The sequence below is a fragment of the Lepidochelys kempii genome, chromosome 5 (assembly GCF_965140265.1).
Source record: "Lepidochelys kempii isolate rLepKem1 chromosome 5, rLepKem1.hap2, whole genome shotgun sequence".
NCBI classification, from domain to species: Eukaryota; Metazoa; Chordata; order Testudines; family Cheloniidae; genus Lepidochelys; species Lepidochelys kempii.
In genome coordinates this window covers 118,960,990-118,977,675 of record NC_133260.1, presented here as the reverse complement: position 1 = coordinate 118,977,675, position 16,686 = coordinate 118,960,990, and positions in this window count along the sequence as shown.

Genomic DNA, 16,686 nt, shown 5'->3' with positions numbered 1-16,686 from the left:
GGGAACAGGGACACAGGTCTAAGGCTCTGTGGTGTCAGAGCTGGGAAGGAGTACACTAAGGAAGGAAACTGGAATCATGCTTGCTGGAAGTTCACCCCAATAAACATCGAATTGTTTGCACCTTTGGACTTCGGGTATTATTGCTCTCTGTTCATGCGAGAAGGACCAGGGAAGTAAGTGGGTGAAGGAATAAGGCCCCTAACAACACTATTCACAAAATTATTTTAAAATGTCTTGTTTTCTTAATTTTTTCCTAACTTTAGTACTATCAATCCTGCTACAATTTAGAGAAAAGATGAGTTCTCATGGGGGGAGGGGGGAAATATTAATTCAACATGCTACTGATGTGCTACACATTTTTATAATAATTTAATAGTAAAAATTTGGAGACAGACTATCTCTGGCATAATCCCAGTGAAGTTAATGAAACTATGTCTGAATTTGGTGGATGAAGTTATAGATGACAATAGACAGATGTTATGGAAAGTGAAAACAAATCTCTCAAATGAATCAACTTGTACTTCTGCAGACGAGTGTGTCATATGTACTCTGTGCTCATTTAGTGCACGTACAACTCCCATTGAGAGATAGTAGGGTGCAGCTCTAGACAGTGGAAGATGGATCACTGAATTACAGCAGAAAATGTATGTATTGCGGAATCTTGTGATTAATAATATAAAATATGACCAAGACTTAATTACTCAAAGGGATACTCCACTGTCTTGCTCTTTGAAGAATTATCAGTATTTATTATTTTGTTTACTATATTGTTGTAGCCATGTTGGTTCCAGCATATAAGAACAATGACTATTATAGGAGTGGGTGGGTGAGATTCTGTGGCCTGCAATGTGCAGGAGGTCAGACTAGATGATCATGATGGTCGCTTCTGAGCTTAAATTCTGTGAGGTGGGTGAGGTAGTATCTTTTATTGGACCAACTTCTGTTGGTGAAAGAGACAAGTTCCAGAGCTTGAAAGCTTGTCTCTTGCACCAACAGAAGTTGGTCCAATAAAATATATTACCTCACTTACCTGGTATCTCTCAATAGGTTTTATACAAAGTTTGATTTAAGTTTTTGAAACTTGTATGACATTAATATGCAGTTACACCACATCTCCTTTGGTTTTGTTTGTCTGATCTCTCCTTTTTGTTTCCGGCTGACATGAAGCTGAACAGATTCTTTGTGCTGGTGGATGGGGTTGTGTTGTTTATAAATTTGTTTTAATTATATACCTTTTTAGTATAACGCTAAGTAACTCAAAGTTAAAAAGGGATGTAGCAATTGTTCCTTTTCCAAGATGTAAAGTTTCATCTTCTTGGTATTTATTATAAGGCCAAGTCAACTCTGCCAACTCAGCCCAAAACTCAATTCCCATCCAGCTACAAGTGAAATAAGAGATGGACAGTTATCAGAATTAAAGATGGTTTCAAAGATGAGGTATCACACAGAGAGAAACTTAAATAAGATTTATGTCCCAGTCTTGCCAACACTTACACATGTGCTTAAGTTTCAGTATGTGAAGAGTCAGTTGGACATATTTAACTGTTCGGAGGATTGGGCTCTTAGTCTGGGTCAAATATGTGGCCCAAGTCTTCATTAAATACACACCAAATCCATCCACAATGAACAATGTATTCAGTGTTAAACCAGTGTATGCAGAGGGAGAGTGGTCCCTAAAAGTCTTTCAGGCTCACTCGGAGCTAGTCATCAGGTGTGTGGGGCTTTATCAGATGGACATCTTCAAGGATAATATTTCTTTTTAATTTTTTTTTAAAAAGACCAATAATTGACCAAAAATAAACCCTAATAAGTAGAAACAATAAACAGATTCTGGAAACCCTAAGCATACACAAATCTACATAGTCTTGTGCAATAAATATTTGGTAGAAGTAATAATTTCCTAACTGACAAGTTGAAAAAAATGTCTTCATGTCCTATTTAAAACTTTCTTTTCTTTTTCTTTTCTTTTTCTTTTCTTTTCTTTTCTTTTCTTTTCTTTTTCACTAGAAGAAAGAAAGAGGATGGGAGAAGGCCCCAAGGCCCAGTTCTTCTAGGGAATTTAGGTGCCCAACTCCCACTGAAATCAGTAGGAGTCAGGTGCCTAAGTACCTTTAAGGATCTAGGCTGCATTAGTTACTCTAAGTCCAAATAAAAAGAGGCATAGCTTGCACTAATGCACTTGTAAGCACCATATTGCTTTCAAACTGGTATCATTAATGACCTTACAGTAGAGGCCCCCAGTACGTTCATGTCACAAACAGGTTTCTAAAAGCTTATTGCTTGTTCCAAACACAGATCTCAGGAAAGGCCTCATCTGTAAGTTCCTCAAGATGAGAATGACACTGACAGATTTAGTGCCTTTTAAAAACTGTGCTGCACATGAATATTACCCTCTGTGCCAGGTCAGGTAACTATTGCTTCAATCTACTCAATATTCTGCTGCAACAATCATCTATCTCAGCGCGTGCTAAAACCATGTTCAACCCCCCTTTTAAATTCCCATCACTGGATCCCTGTTGCCTCCGACATCAAATTCCAATTCTTTGTCTTACCTTCAAAGTCTTACCCAACTTATCTTCTTCCTTCTTCTTGACAATATCTTGGACCTTGATACCTTCCTTCATACAATCCTCTACACCTGGATGTTCCTCCCTGATCCCATTGTTCATGTCTTCGCCCTATCTTCCTTTAAGACCCTTCTCAAAACCCAATAATTCAAAGAAGTCTATAAACTATACTCTTGGGTACCTAAGTGATAAACTAAGTGTAGTATTCAAGATGTGTGTGTAGTCTCTCTGTGCTACCTGTTACAGAACAAATATTTTCGGAATGTTTTAGAGAGTATGAAAAAAATGGGGGAGAACAGTTTATTATATCTCTCTGCCTGTAAAGTCAGGTACCTTAGGGCATGTCTACACTGCAAATAAAGAACCACAGCAGCAATGTAAGCCTAGAATTAGTAGAACTCGTGTTACCATACCCTGAGTTCATTAGCCTAGGGCTTGAGAGTCTGCACTCATTTGTAACCCCAGATTAGGAATTGTTGAACCCTGGGTCCCAACCTGGGGCTCCATCATTTACATTGCATTATGCAAGCCTGAGCCCAAGCACCTGTACCCTAGCCTTCCTTCTAAAATAGGGCCGCTCTAGCCCTTTGTTCATAGTGCTGTGTGAGAAAACTTGACTATCCATCAAATTGACTGTCCAGAGGACAAAGACAGTCAGCCAGTGAGATTGTGGGATACTTTTGGCAGACTCCCAGAGCACAAGTTCAGTGGGGCTGTCTCTACACTACAAAGCAATAGGATTTGAACCCTAGGCCCCGACTCGACTCAAGCTCAGCCCCTCCCTCCCATGAAGTCCTGGAACCCTGGGTCCATGCCCTGGGTTTGCATGCATTGTGTGTAGGCAGAAGGGGGGTTGGGCTTGACCCTGAGTTCAAATCCTGGGCTTATACTGCAGTATGGACATACCCTTGGACCTTGGGTAAACTGACTCAGCCTTGTGCTGTGGGGGTAAAAATAGCAGTGTAAATGTTCTGGTCTGGGCTGGACTAGGTTCTGAGACCCATCCCCCTCACCAGGTTTCAGAGCCTAGGGTCCAGCCTGAGTCTGAAGTCTATGCTGCTATTTTTAGCCCCATAGCACAAGCCCTGTGAGTTGGAGTCAGGTGACCTGGGCTTTACAGGTATGTCTACCCTGCAATAAAACACTCTCAGCTGGCCAGTGACAGCTGACTCAGACTTGCAGGACTTGGGTGAGGGGTTATAAAATTGCAGTGTAGGTGTCTAGGTGTGGGCTGGAGCCCAGACCCCAGTGTCCAGCCCGAGCATGAACATCTACATTTCAGTTTTATAGCCTGACAGCCTGAGCCCCAAGTCAGCTGACAACTAGCCAGCCGTGGGTGTTTTATTGCACTGTAGACATACCCTCTGACTTGCTGCTGTGGGTCTTTATTTGAGGTGTAGTTACCAAGGTTCCCAGTCATGCAGGACCCAGAGGAGTCCATAAAAGGGCCAGATTCTCCACTGCCTTGCATGTTGTATAGTTATTTATATGTGTGCAGCATGAGTGTACTCTTGATTTGGGAGCCTTTTTCACTATCTCTGGCTTCACTTTGCCCAGGTATAAATAACTACATGAGCGGCAAGGCAGTAGAGTCTGAGCAGAACTACCTCTGAAACATGATTTAAAGTAGTTTATTGAACCCCCCAAAATGTCTTGCCTTAAATCCGAGAACATGGGACCTTCCAGGGTTAGAAACAAGTGCTGTGGACCCCAATGGCTTATAGGCCTGCAGTGCCGCTGGATAGTGCATTTTAATCACTGATACCTTCAGACATAGGAAAAGCTGTCAGTGGACCAGAAATGGCTCTTACCCATCCTGGGCCTCTGGCAAGTGTAACTTTGGGGAAAGGAGGGAATTCCACATTTGGGAGACAGGAAGAAACATTTGTCTGAGAGGCTAATTTAAAAACAAAACCAAAAGACAGCTGGCTGCAGCTCAAGGGTTTGGACTGCTGGAACTAAATCATAGGAAAGATAAATGAAGGTATGTCTACACTGCGTGGCTGGACGGGTCAGCTGACTTGGGCTTGTGGGGCTCAGGCTGCCAGGGCTATAAAATTGCAGTGCAGATGTTTAGGCTCCAGCTGGAACCTGGGCTCTGATACCCCACAAGGGGGATGGGTCTCATAGCCCAGTCTCCAGCCTGAATCCAAACATCTACACTGCGATTTTATAGCCCCATGAGCCCGACTCAGCCATGGAGTTTTTATTGCAACACAGACATACCCTGGGTGGGAAGAAGGCTTGTGAACAGATCAAGGGGACGTTACAAATGAATTTTTCCCATGTCTCTGTAGTTTGTCACCGAGTTGGAGCCATATGATTTCCCCAAAGGATATCACTTCCAGATATGTGGGGTATGCCTCTGTGAGTGCAGTGCTTATATCTAAATAATATTAATGGAGCTAGGATAAATATGATGAAATAAACACATACAAAAGTCTCTATCTACCGGCATTTGTAAAACAACTGTCACCTTTGCATGTAGGCACTGTACAGAATTATAAAAACATAACAAGTACTTCCAAAGAGACAGTTAATTCCCCATCCTACTCTAGGTGTAATGACAAGCTGCTTCTTCCAAGCACTTGGTGTGAGGTTGTTCATCCCACTCTGGTTGATTGGATGAAAAGCTGCATCTTGCATAACTACTTGAAAATAGGGTGGGTTAGGGCTTTCCTCAGGCTCATTTGAGAGGATATTTCAGCCAGGGCTTTGGACCTGCATTCAATGCTCCCTCCAGTCTTTAAATGTAGTGTGCGAGGCCATCACAGTCGTTAACAACTGCATCCTGGAAGCACTGTTGATCTTTGAGCTACCAGTGGCCCTATTCTGCTGAAGGTTTTGTAAACCAGATTCATAAATGGATGATCCTGCAGGAGATGCCATCCTGAAGTGAGACAGAATGTTGCAGAACGGAGGCGGTATGTTATCTCCAGCATGACCTGTTTTAAAGGTGAGCCAGGACGGTGCATGTACGCTACAGCTCATCTTGTTTAGGACTGCATTGCCGTATAGCTGAATGGAGGCCAAAAAACTACAAAGTAAGTAAAGACTCAGGTCCATGAATATTTACTACTAAGCACAGTGCTACAGCCAGGAATTGAAGTCACCCCTCATCTGTAAGCATCGCTTCCAACAGTATTTGCTACAGAGGCAGACGCATGTCACAGGCTGGCTGATCCTCAGAGGAGAGCTGGGCTCAGCCTTCCCCATGACTGAGCAGCTATTCCTCAGCTGCACTGACGAGTTGGCAACATAAGGGCTCATTAGTGACCCCAGCTGTGTAATGGGGTTTAATTAGAAAGAATGACCCCAGCTGTGGTGGTGAAGCAGGGTGAGAACCATTTAAATAGAACCGGGAACCCAGTGAAAAGGAAGATTCTGGATGTAGGAACGAGGGGAGTTGGGGAGCCCTGAGGTAAAACCTAAAAAGAGGAAGGAGATTCTGAGGTAAACTTCTGGAGTCCTCGGTGAAGGAAAGAAGTAGGAGAATCCTTCTGGGAAAGAAGCAAGATAAGAGAAGCTCTGCAGGGACCAGGAGAAAGGGCCAGGAAGCAAAGGATTTCAGTGGAGCCTGAGAGGAAAACAACTACTATTAGTCTGGGCATTTGGATTTTAAGTTGGACCCTTTTGTTACCCGAGAAGGAGAGTGAACTGTTATGTGACTTGGCTGGGGGGGCCAAGCCACAGAAAACTCAGTCATAGAGTCAGGAGAAAAAATAGTGAGATTTTCTAAAAAAACCACCGCCTTTCTTTAATAAAGCAGTGGGTGCAACCTGGGAGAGAGACATTATGCAGTTTCTGCTCTCCCCCACATGTGAATGTTGATCTCTATAGTTATTCCTTGCTTAAAACCCCTCTGCACAGCTATAATGTATTGGTTGCTCCATTGTGCTGCAGCGTGTCCTTTGACGCTTGAGTCACTGACGCTTGTTGTCTTGGATGATTTCAGAATCCATGCAGACTGTAGCTCTGAAGGACTGATTCAAGGTCTCAGCTATTGGCCTGCCTTAGCTATCCATATAGCTTGACATAGAATCATAGAATATCAGGGTTGGAAGGGACCCCAGAAGGTCATCTAGTCCAACCCCCTGCTCAAAGCAGGACCAATTCCCAGTTAAATCATCCCAGCCAGGGCTTTGTCAAGCCTGACCTTAAAAACCTCTAAGGAAGGAGATTCTACCACCTCCCTAGGTAACGCATTCCAGTGTTTCACCACCCTCTTAGTGAAAAAAATTTCCTAATATCCAATCTAAACCTCCCCCACTGCAACTTGAGACCATTACTCCTCATTCTGTCATCTGCTACAGAGAGCCTGGGACATGCTGTACCCCTGATCATCTGTCTCCACCTAGGCACAGAGCCCCAGCCACATGGTGCCAATTTGATTGGGTTTATTAGGGAGATTAAGAGATAAACCCTCTACTCCCTTGTAGAGTTCTGGTGCTATCGAAATGGGATTTTAATTCTTTTTGTACCTTCTGCGCTACTTGGAGAGCATGACACGGCTAGGAGCTTAGTGGAACTGATTAAAACCCTTACTTAATGTTTCGGATGTTAGTTTTTATCCCCGATAAATAAGTAACTCCTGTTTGCTAATTAAAAGGCTCATAACTTAATGGAAGTATGCCAATGCACAAATGAAGCTGTACATGTGCACACCAAAAAGTCCTTTTCTATCTGCTCTAGCTGATTTTCATTACCATTAATAATTACCCAGATAGCTCTCCAAGTGGAATTACCACCGTGTCGTACAAATAGACCGTTTTCTCAAAGGAACCATGAACAAGCAGGCTTGACAGTCTGTGACACTAGCTCAGAGTGCCCAGGGCTGAAAGTCGTCATGTTACCCCCTGCCTCCAGCAAGAGGATAGCTTGGTGTCAGCTCCCTGATACTGCCAGCCCTTCAGCTACCCCTGGACTCTCCTGTAGGCTATGCCAGCCCAAACTTCAATGGGCAGGTTAACAATAGGTGCAGCCCGATGTCTGAGCCCCTCTGAAAGCATCCCCCTGTATTAACCAGCCTTTAGCCACTGGTCACTCACAGAAATTACCATGAAAGCGGTCTCTGAAGAGACAGGGTACATACAGCTTGACTGCTACAACTCAAGTTCAGGTCCCTTATAACATTACAGCACTGAAGCATACTTACAGTGAGACAATTGTAAGTTTATTATCAAAGATAAGAAGTTCAGAGAGCCTGAGAAAAGATGATGGAAACAGAAATGATACACACATAAAACACAATCCTAAGTCTACATTTATTAAAGGTTACATTTCCTATTTAATGAAGTCGATTTTTTCCCCCAAAGATTCAGTCTTTGACAGAGTTCCTGGTTCTCAAAACTGGGATCCAAGTCTTCATGAATACCCACCCTGTGTTCCTTGAGGAAGTTTTCTTAATTAATAGACACTCAGCTAGGTTTTTGCTTCTCCTTATATTCCCCAAAACACATTGTTTTGTCCCCAGAATCAAAATGATCCCTTGTGGTTCCCTTCCTGGTGTAATAGCTCCAAGCTGACTTCACATCCTCATATTGACTTGGAATGCAAATATAGCTTCCATTATGATTGGCTTACAGAGGTTAGTTTACAACAGAGACAGGTGAATATACATGATTTGGCAGAAAACCTGTCTCTGCTGGTGTCTCATACTTTGATACAGACTCTCAGGATATATTTTCAGGGTATACATCTATCTTTTAAAATATAATCAGTACATACATTGCACATCTATGTTAACGACCAGTGTGACACTAGCTTTCATTGGATACCTTACAAAACACAATTTATGGATAAGTACCATAAAAGAGGGGTGTTAGGTGTAATGAGTTTGTCAGGCCTGTTCAGCGTAGTGAACCCTTTGCCAGCTGGCACAGAGCCAGGCTCATGAAAATAATGCAACAGTGGGAAAGTAAAATAACGGGAATACAAAGGATGTTGCAACCCAAACCAATTTCAGCTATACCCTCTGAGTGTGAACCCTGGTTTTCCCAGGTTTGTGCCTTTTTTGAGGTATCTGTGATAAGAAATTTGTAAGGGTTCTCAGTACACAATGCCAGCTGTCAAGTTTTATGGGCTTGGGATCATCCTTGATGCCCTATTTTTATTTTTAGTACATCAGAGTTGGTAACACTGTAGTAAGTAAAGAAAGGGAGACATAAAGAGACACAGCCCTCAGTCTATATGAGGAATTGCCAGTGACATGCTGTATAGTCAAGTGGTTCAAGCAAAGAAAACCGAGAATGAGCTCAGCACATCAGGGTTATATTCCCAGCTCTGTTGTTTATGGATGGTCCAGTCCTGCTCCCATTGAAGTCAATGGCAAATTGTCATTGTGTTGAATGGTGCAGGACGTGGGCAATCTTGGGTAAGTAAGTTAAACTCTTTGTTCCTCAGTTTACTAATCTGTAAAATGAGTATAAAATGGATGTTCATCACAAGACATTGTGATGCTTAATTGTGAACCACGTGGAGGCCAGTGGCTGCAAGGTGCTAGATAAGTACAAAGATGTCTCAGACAAATTAAGTGGAGAAAGCAAAGCAAAACATCGGTCACCCATAAAATAACAAGGAGTTTAACATTTCTCAAATTTTAGAACGCAATCTCACTCTACCACTGCCGCTACTGAGGTTATCCTGGAGTCTTTCCCCAGCTGAAGACAGAAAGTTGGACACAATCCTGCAAATACTTATGCACATAAGGAGCTTTCCTGACATTAATGGGGCTACTTATGTCAATAAAGTTACTTTGCAGGACTGCGCACCCAATATTCAAGCGTTGGTAATAGGGAGGATAGTGCAACCATCAGTGTACGTTGTCTGTTAATTGTTACCTCATTCTCTTTTCATGTGATGGGCTAGGGATGTGGTGAGTGTGTCTAACCATTGGGAAGCCTTGTATTGGATTGATTTTTAGGAGTACTGTTGTGGGCCTGTTTTCTACTTGTTTGTGCATAATCTCGGCCTGATCCTGTTCCCCGGGATATCAATGGGATCTTGGCTACTGCCTTCAGTAGAAGCAGGATGAGGCCCATTGTTTACATACAGCATATTTGGCTGCTCTGAATACTGCAATGTTCACCAGCTTTTCATAAGCGTTCCCTTTAATTGACTAGAGAACGTTATTTTCATGGTCACTTTGTCTTTGCACCTCACATGAAGGTTTTTGATGAACAAAAGAAGCATAATTATTTCAATTTAACCTGTTGATTGCATTGTGTTTTTAAAAGGCTGAGAAGTTTAGTCCATTTTAAATTAATATTTTTGGTTTTGTTTTTTTTAAACATGTTGCAGATGCCACTTGGAGGAAATTCTTATTTAAAAGAAGTAGTAAAACTGGAACGAATTTTTAAAAGTTTTGCTATGTGTTAGAAGTGTGGCTTTATAAGTCTGGTTCTTTTAAATAGATTTTCCAATGTGATTTCTGTCTTTTATAGTAAAGGTGACACTATGCTGTTTTATTTATTGCCTGTTTGTTTGGAAGTCATGATGCATTTTGCTTGAGAAGTACGGAGGAGAGAGGGTAAAGAATTTTCCAGGTTACCAAAACAATAAATTTTTTTTTCCAGGCTTGATTTTACAAATTTTGCTGATGGGGAGGGTGGTATTTTCCCCCTTGAATTCAGGGGTCATATTTTTTAAGTGACACAGTGGTATTTTCCCCCTTGAATTCAGGGGTCATATTTTTTAAGTGACACAGTGTGTTGGCAGACAGCTGTGCATGGAACTAGCACCCCCAAAACTGGGTACTACCATCAGACACAATAATCTTGCTCCATATACTTAGAAAACAAGGGTGAGCAGCAGCATGGCAGAAGTAGGGGAGAGAGCTTTCTTCCTGATCATCATCATACAATGTGTGTTTTGGGAATCAATGGTGAGGAGGCAGCACCAAGAGTGTTACAAATCCCTCTTAAATTGTCCCTGGGGGCCCAATCCTATGATCTAGCAAACCCTTCAAAATCACCGAGTAGGGCAAAATATCAGCAGGATTACCAGCAGGCACTATTGCCAAATAAGGCACCTATTCGGCAACTGACTTACTCAGGTGGGTCCATATACACACCCAGAGCTACATTGATGGTGGTCGTGGTGAGCAGCTGGATGGGTGTAGGGATCTGTCTGCACAAAATTTGTTGCTGTCTCGGGATATAAGAGTGAGGAACTACCACGTCAGTGGCTGACTTAGTTTATTCTACTCAGGTACTTATGCACCATCACTATGGTATCTGAGTGCTTGGAATGGGAGTACTGATAAAAGGCACCTTCCATAAGACTAGTATTGGGAAAGCTATTGACCCATTGATTTCAATCAAGATCGTTTGTTCCTAGGGGTTGTTCTGACCCTTACAAGATGCAGGATTATATATGTGATGGGTTGGACCCCCCTTTTGGGGTGCCACCTGGTGTGCTGGGGTCCCACTGAGCCTGCCTGTCCCACCAGCGTGGGTTCCCCTTACTCTGTGCTGCTGTGACAGGCTCTCAAGCCGCCTTCCGGCACACACACAGATAGGGACACACCCAGCTGTAGAATCACACAGAGTCTGCAATCAGCTCTGTCCGGGAGGACTCCGCTCAGGGAATTTCCCAGCACTCCTGTTCACACACCCTCTGGAGCGTAAATCCAAAATTATATTGTCTTATGTTGTATAGAGATCTATACTGCATAAGCTCGTGAAATTCACCCCTGCCTTCAATGTGGAGGAAGATATGCACAGTTTTTGCCCCCTTTCCATCCCCCCAGTTATGAATTGCACCAAAAACCAAGTTTATTAACTACAAAAGGTAAATTTTAAGTGATTATAAGGGATAGCAAACAGAACAAAGCAGATTACTAAGCAAATAAAACAAAACACGCAAACTAGGCTGAATACATTAAAGAAATTGGCTACAAATCATAATTTCTCACCCTAAATATTGATTTATGCGGGTTGCAGAGTTTCTTGAAAGTAAACAGCACTGCTAAATCTCCAGGTATTCCCTTCACATGCTGACCTTTCTCACCTGGGCTCAGCCCCGCCTCCCTCAGCTTAGTTCCGTCAGGTGTTTTTAGTAGCCTTCCTTCTTGGGTGGGAAGGCAGTGGAGAAGAGACCAGATTAACTCACTCCCCAGCCTTAAATAGGTTTTGCATATGGCAGGAATCCTTTGTTTCCCAGTTTTGACCCCCACCCACTTCCCGTGGAAAAGTACCAGCATTTCAAGATGGTATCCTGTACCAGGTGACATGATCACATGATCCTGTAGTGTCAAAGCAGCATCCCAGGAAAATTCTCAGGAAGGAGGGAGATTAGTATCTTCAAAGTCCTATTGTCCTTCCTAATGGCCCATCTAGGCTGATTGCATACTGTCTGGTGGGCGTTCCCCCAAATACACACACAGTTGTAATGGTTACATAGTCAATATTTCTAACTTCAGATACAGACATGATACATGCCTACAAATGCGATAATCACATTCAGTAAATCATAACCTTTCCAATGATATCTCACATGACCCATCCTGTGTAAAACATATCTTAAGTTATGCCATATTCCTATCATAACAATATTTCTGTGAAGAATATAGGGCATAATGTCACAATATGTTTTTATTAAATTATGTGCAAGTGCCCTTAGCCGAGTGCTCTGTGGTTTATGGAGAAAAAGTTCTATGTAAGAGCTAATTATAATAGGTGGAAATGGTAGCAGCACCTGCTCAAGTTGCCCAATGCTTTGTTTTCAATTGCTTATAACTTTGCCCCACTTTAACTATATAGGCTGCATTTTCCATGCCAGGTCTCTGCCTCAGACTGATTTTTTTTGGAGGGGTAGGGAATTTCATCCAAAATAGTTTGGTTGTTTTTTGAGAGCGAGGCTGAGGAAAAATACACATTTTTGCACATTTTTAAAAATTCTGGTGACCTTTTCTTTGGGAAGCTGTAATGCCTCCAGGCTTTGGAGCAGGAATCCTGAAATTTTTCAGGGGGATGTGTCGTCTTCTGTCCCTGTGAAAATCCAACCGAGTTTAGCCAAGTTATGAGCCATTGAAAAACTGCAGTTGACAATTGCTTAATAGAACCTTTTACGATTTTTAGCAGCTAAATTCCCTGAAGATTCTGTCCACGCTGGGCAGGCTCCAGGCTGGGGTTGAGCCGGACCTTCCCTGCTATTGCAGCTCTGAACTGCTGAGTGTTGTTCCCAGTTTGGATCTGGGCACCTGACTCTTGTCTCCCGTGCTCTCAATGTTCTCCCTTCCCCTCCCTTGCTGGGCCCGGGCAGTGTGGAGAAGGAAGTTCCCTTACTCACATGCATAGAGGCCACGAGCTGAAACTGGTGCGGGCTTTAGGGAGTAGATTGATGGTTTTTTGGTCCACATTTTGAACTTTTAAATGTTTTTATAGATTCATAGATACTAGGGTCAGAAGGGACCATTATGATCAACTAGTCTGACCTCCTGCACAACGCGGGCCACAGAATCTTACCCACCCACTCCTGCGAAAAACCTCTCACCTATGACATTCCAAAATTAACGTCAGATGTGTAGTTAGTTGAAAAATACAGGGGTGAACTTCATGAAAAATATGTTGCAAATTTCCCATTTTCCATCAATGTTTGAAATGCTAATGATTTTTGTTTTGGTTGAAATTTTCAAAATTTTCAAAATTTCAACATTTTTCCCCTATAATGCCTATTGATTAATTAGGTTTGTGCTGCATACTCTCAGAACTAACCCCCCAGTTCAGCCTAACCCAAGCGTGTGGGTAAAGCTGATTTAAACAGTTCTATACCAGAAAATACCATTTCAACAAAACCAAATTGTTTGTAGGACAGAAAATTTGCTTTCTGATCAGCTCTACTTGTTACTAGTTGTACTGAAGTTAATAGGATTACTCACATGCTTTGAAGTTAGACATATGTTTATGTGCTTGCTTAGGGCGTGATTCAGAAAACCATACCCTATGCAGGAAAGCACTTAAGCATGTACTTATGTGCTTTTTTTTAAAATCAGAAGCTAAGACCCTGAGCTCACATCTGGAGCCACAAAAGAGGAGCCTTGCACCTGCTCAGATTGCACTGAAGAATTCTTAGAAGCAATTTGGGGCAGGATCTATCTTTTTGTTCTGTGTTTGTACAGCACCTAGCACAATGGGGTCCTGGAGCACTGCTAGAGCTTGTAGGTATTACCGCAATAGAGATGATAAATCAGGACATGTCCTTGGCTGTCAGGGGTATATTGGCTATAAATACATTCAAAGAAAGACTAGCAAACTAACTCCAATCATGTTTAAGATAATGAAAACTATTTATTTCTAATTCCTTTTATTTACCTTTGAAATCCCCATTTTTTTTTTGCAATCAGGGCACGGGGTGGGGGGGTTGGCAAGGAAAGGAGTTTGACTAATTCTTTTTGATAGATTTTGTAATGGAAAAGAGATATTGTATTGCACTGAGACAGATACATGAAACCACTAAACTTACCAGAATTTGAAAAATACAATATACATATTCTATTTACATGTTTTAAAAAATCTTAATGGCTCAACACATTTTCAATATGTAAGAAATCTGATTCCTCCACCCCCCAAACACACAATGAACCAAAGCAGGTCTTTGGGTTTTTGTAGTGACTTCAAATTACTCTGCTTCTCTGGTGGAATGACTTAGTTAATATCACCAGGGTTTTACTTTATTTTATTTTATTTTTTTCCTATCTGCTGTTCTGTTCCTTTTTTTTTAATGCTTCCTCCAGCAATCAATATTAATGCTATTTCAAATCATGATAGGAAAATCAATCCAAGTTGTTGTTGTTTTTCCCACGAGTTGCCTCCCAGGGACCTAGTCACAAAGTTAAAAGACTTTTCAAGGACTCTCCTCTCTGATGTGATTGAGTGGAGAGATTAATGAAGTTAAACAAATGCAAGAAAACTTTTAAGGCAAAACTGCATGAAAAATAAAATATATGATATACTCTTTATCTGTAAATATGTTAAATGGCAGGCAGCATGCAAGCATTGGCATCAAAACATTATGTATAAAAATTAAATCTTGCCAGGTTGTTATACAACTATGTGCTTCAGCGTTATTTATAAGGCTTCCTTCCCAACTGCCTCCAGCCTAAAAAAATGTTTTTTCTCACTACTAGAATCACATTTTCATATTATTGAGTACCATTGTCGATTAACACAACTAGTACTGCAGATTTAAGTGTGTTCCTACTTCTGTGCCCGGGAGATGTGAATTTTGATGACTGAGCCCTCAAAGGCATATTGTGACCATTTTAGATTTATTCTGCTGTTCACTTCCTGTCCAGGATTTTTTGACAAGCTGATAGTCCTTGGGAGAAAATACTCACTGTGACATCTCTGGATCTTCTCATAAGAAGAAAAGAGGTGGGCACTCAAAGCAGACACGGACATGAAAGGAATGTTTAGGGTTTATCCAGCTGGTGGTAAATCACTAGGAGTGAGTAATCTGGGCAGAGTGAACTGCAAGTTTTAAGGAGCTTTTAATTTCTTCTTTAGGTTATTGAGTAGATTCTACCATGGTTTAAATGTCATTACCAGCTGATGGTGTTTGATGAACTATGGCATGTGTGAATCCAGTTCCTAGTGAGCAGGTATCAACTTTATGAAACACAGAGTTACAATGGGCAATAGCTTTGTACTCCTGTGAATCCCCTAGAGGCTAACTAGATCTCTGGGAACCTACTGGGTTTGAAAATGAGCTTCATGGATCATTTTGCTGGGGGAAGGTGGCAAACATGGAATGCACCCCTCCAAGCAAAAAAGAGCAAATCAGGAGGAACTCAGCAAAGGGTTTCCTTGCAGATTATCCAGCCCTCATCCCCCTTTTCCATTATTTTACTGAAGGAGGGCTTGATCCAGCTTGGAGAGAGGAAAATAACAGTTATGGGAAGCAGCAACCCACAGCTCAGATATTTTTAAGGTTTCAGTGGTGATATCTACATGTAGAATTATAGCAGATGGGGTTTGGAGAATTGTCTCCTTCCCTTTACAGAGTTCTCCAACATTTGCAACTGTGGCTGTAGTAGGCTGCTCCCTGACATTCACAGGTGAGTGACTTCTGTCCCCTTGCTGTTTAAATATGGACCACCTCCTAAAACCCTTCTGTGTAAGAGAGTATGCCTTCCTCAATTAAACATATTTCCGTATTCTAGAATACAGTAACGCAAAGAAAATGAAATTCCTGCCCAATGATGCTGGGGTCAAAAGTCTGATCCTTGGGAACATGAGGATTTACATACCCTCCACATCCTTTCCCTGCCAGTTGCAATATTGACAAGTGAAACATGGTCTTTGTGGCATTACAGTGTATTAATCAACCCTGTGCCTCCTGTCTTGTTTAATCAAGGACTCTGTAAGGCTTTTCGGGCTCTGCTACCTCTCCACATCTCAAGTCAATCACATGCTGACTAGTTTTTATGTTAAACAAATTAAATTTTAAATTCTTGTCACCTTTACTAGATTACTCTGCCGCGCAAGGGAAAAAGTGATGTTTTCTAATTTACCTCAATTGGCTTGAAAAAAACCCTCATGTTACCTTCCTAGCCAAGACCTGTAGAGTATATAAACTAATTTCAAAGTTCATGTTTAATACATTAAAATGACATTTTCTGGTATAAAGGTCTTGTAATAGTGATTTCAGAATAGGAGTTTTAAAATATGCTTTGAACATTAGGGTTTGATACCCCTGCTGATATAACTCAATGTAGTTACACCAAAGTCAGTTTACACCAGATGACAATCTGGATTTATTGAATGTATTGTTACTGTAATTTTTCTTGCTACAAAAGGTCCCCATCCAAAAGACCGAATTGCCTCCATCTCCTAAATTTTGTTGAGCTCTGTGATCTGGGTCAGCTCAAGTCCCTTTCTAAAATGTACCGTAAAATTCTTTACAACCTGTTTCTTACTTATCTGAGTTTCAAACTGATCCTCAGGTTATTTTAAGAAAAAGTTTGTTTGGACAATGTATTGTTTGGCACAAAAGCTTATGTCAAATCATTGGGAATCAATCCTATGTTTCCATTGGCATTTGCTGGAAGAACAACTTTGCAAAATATGGACTCAGGTCTTCTCTATACTGTATATGCTGTATTAGCTGAGCCTGAGTG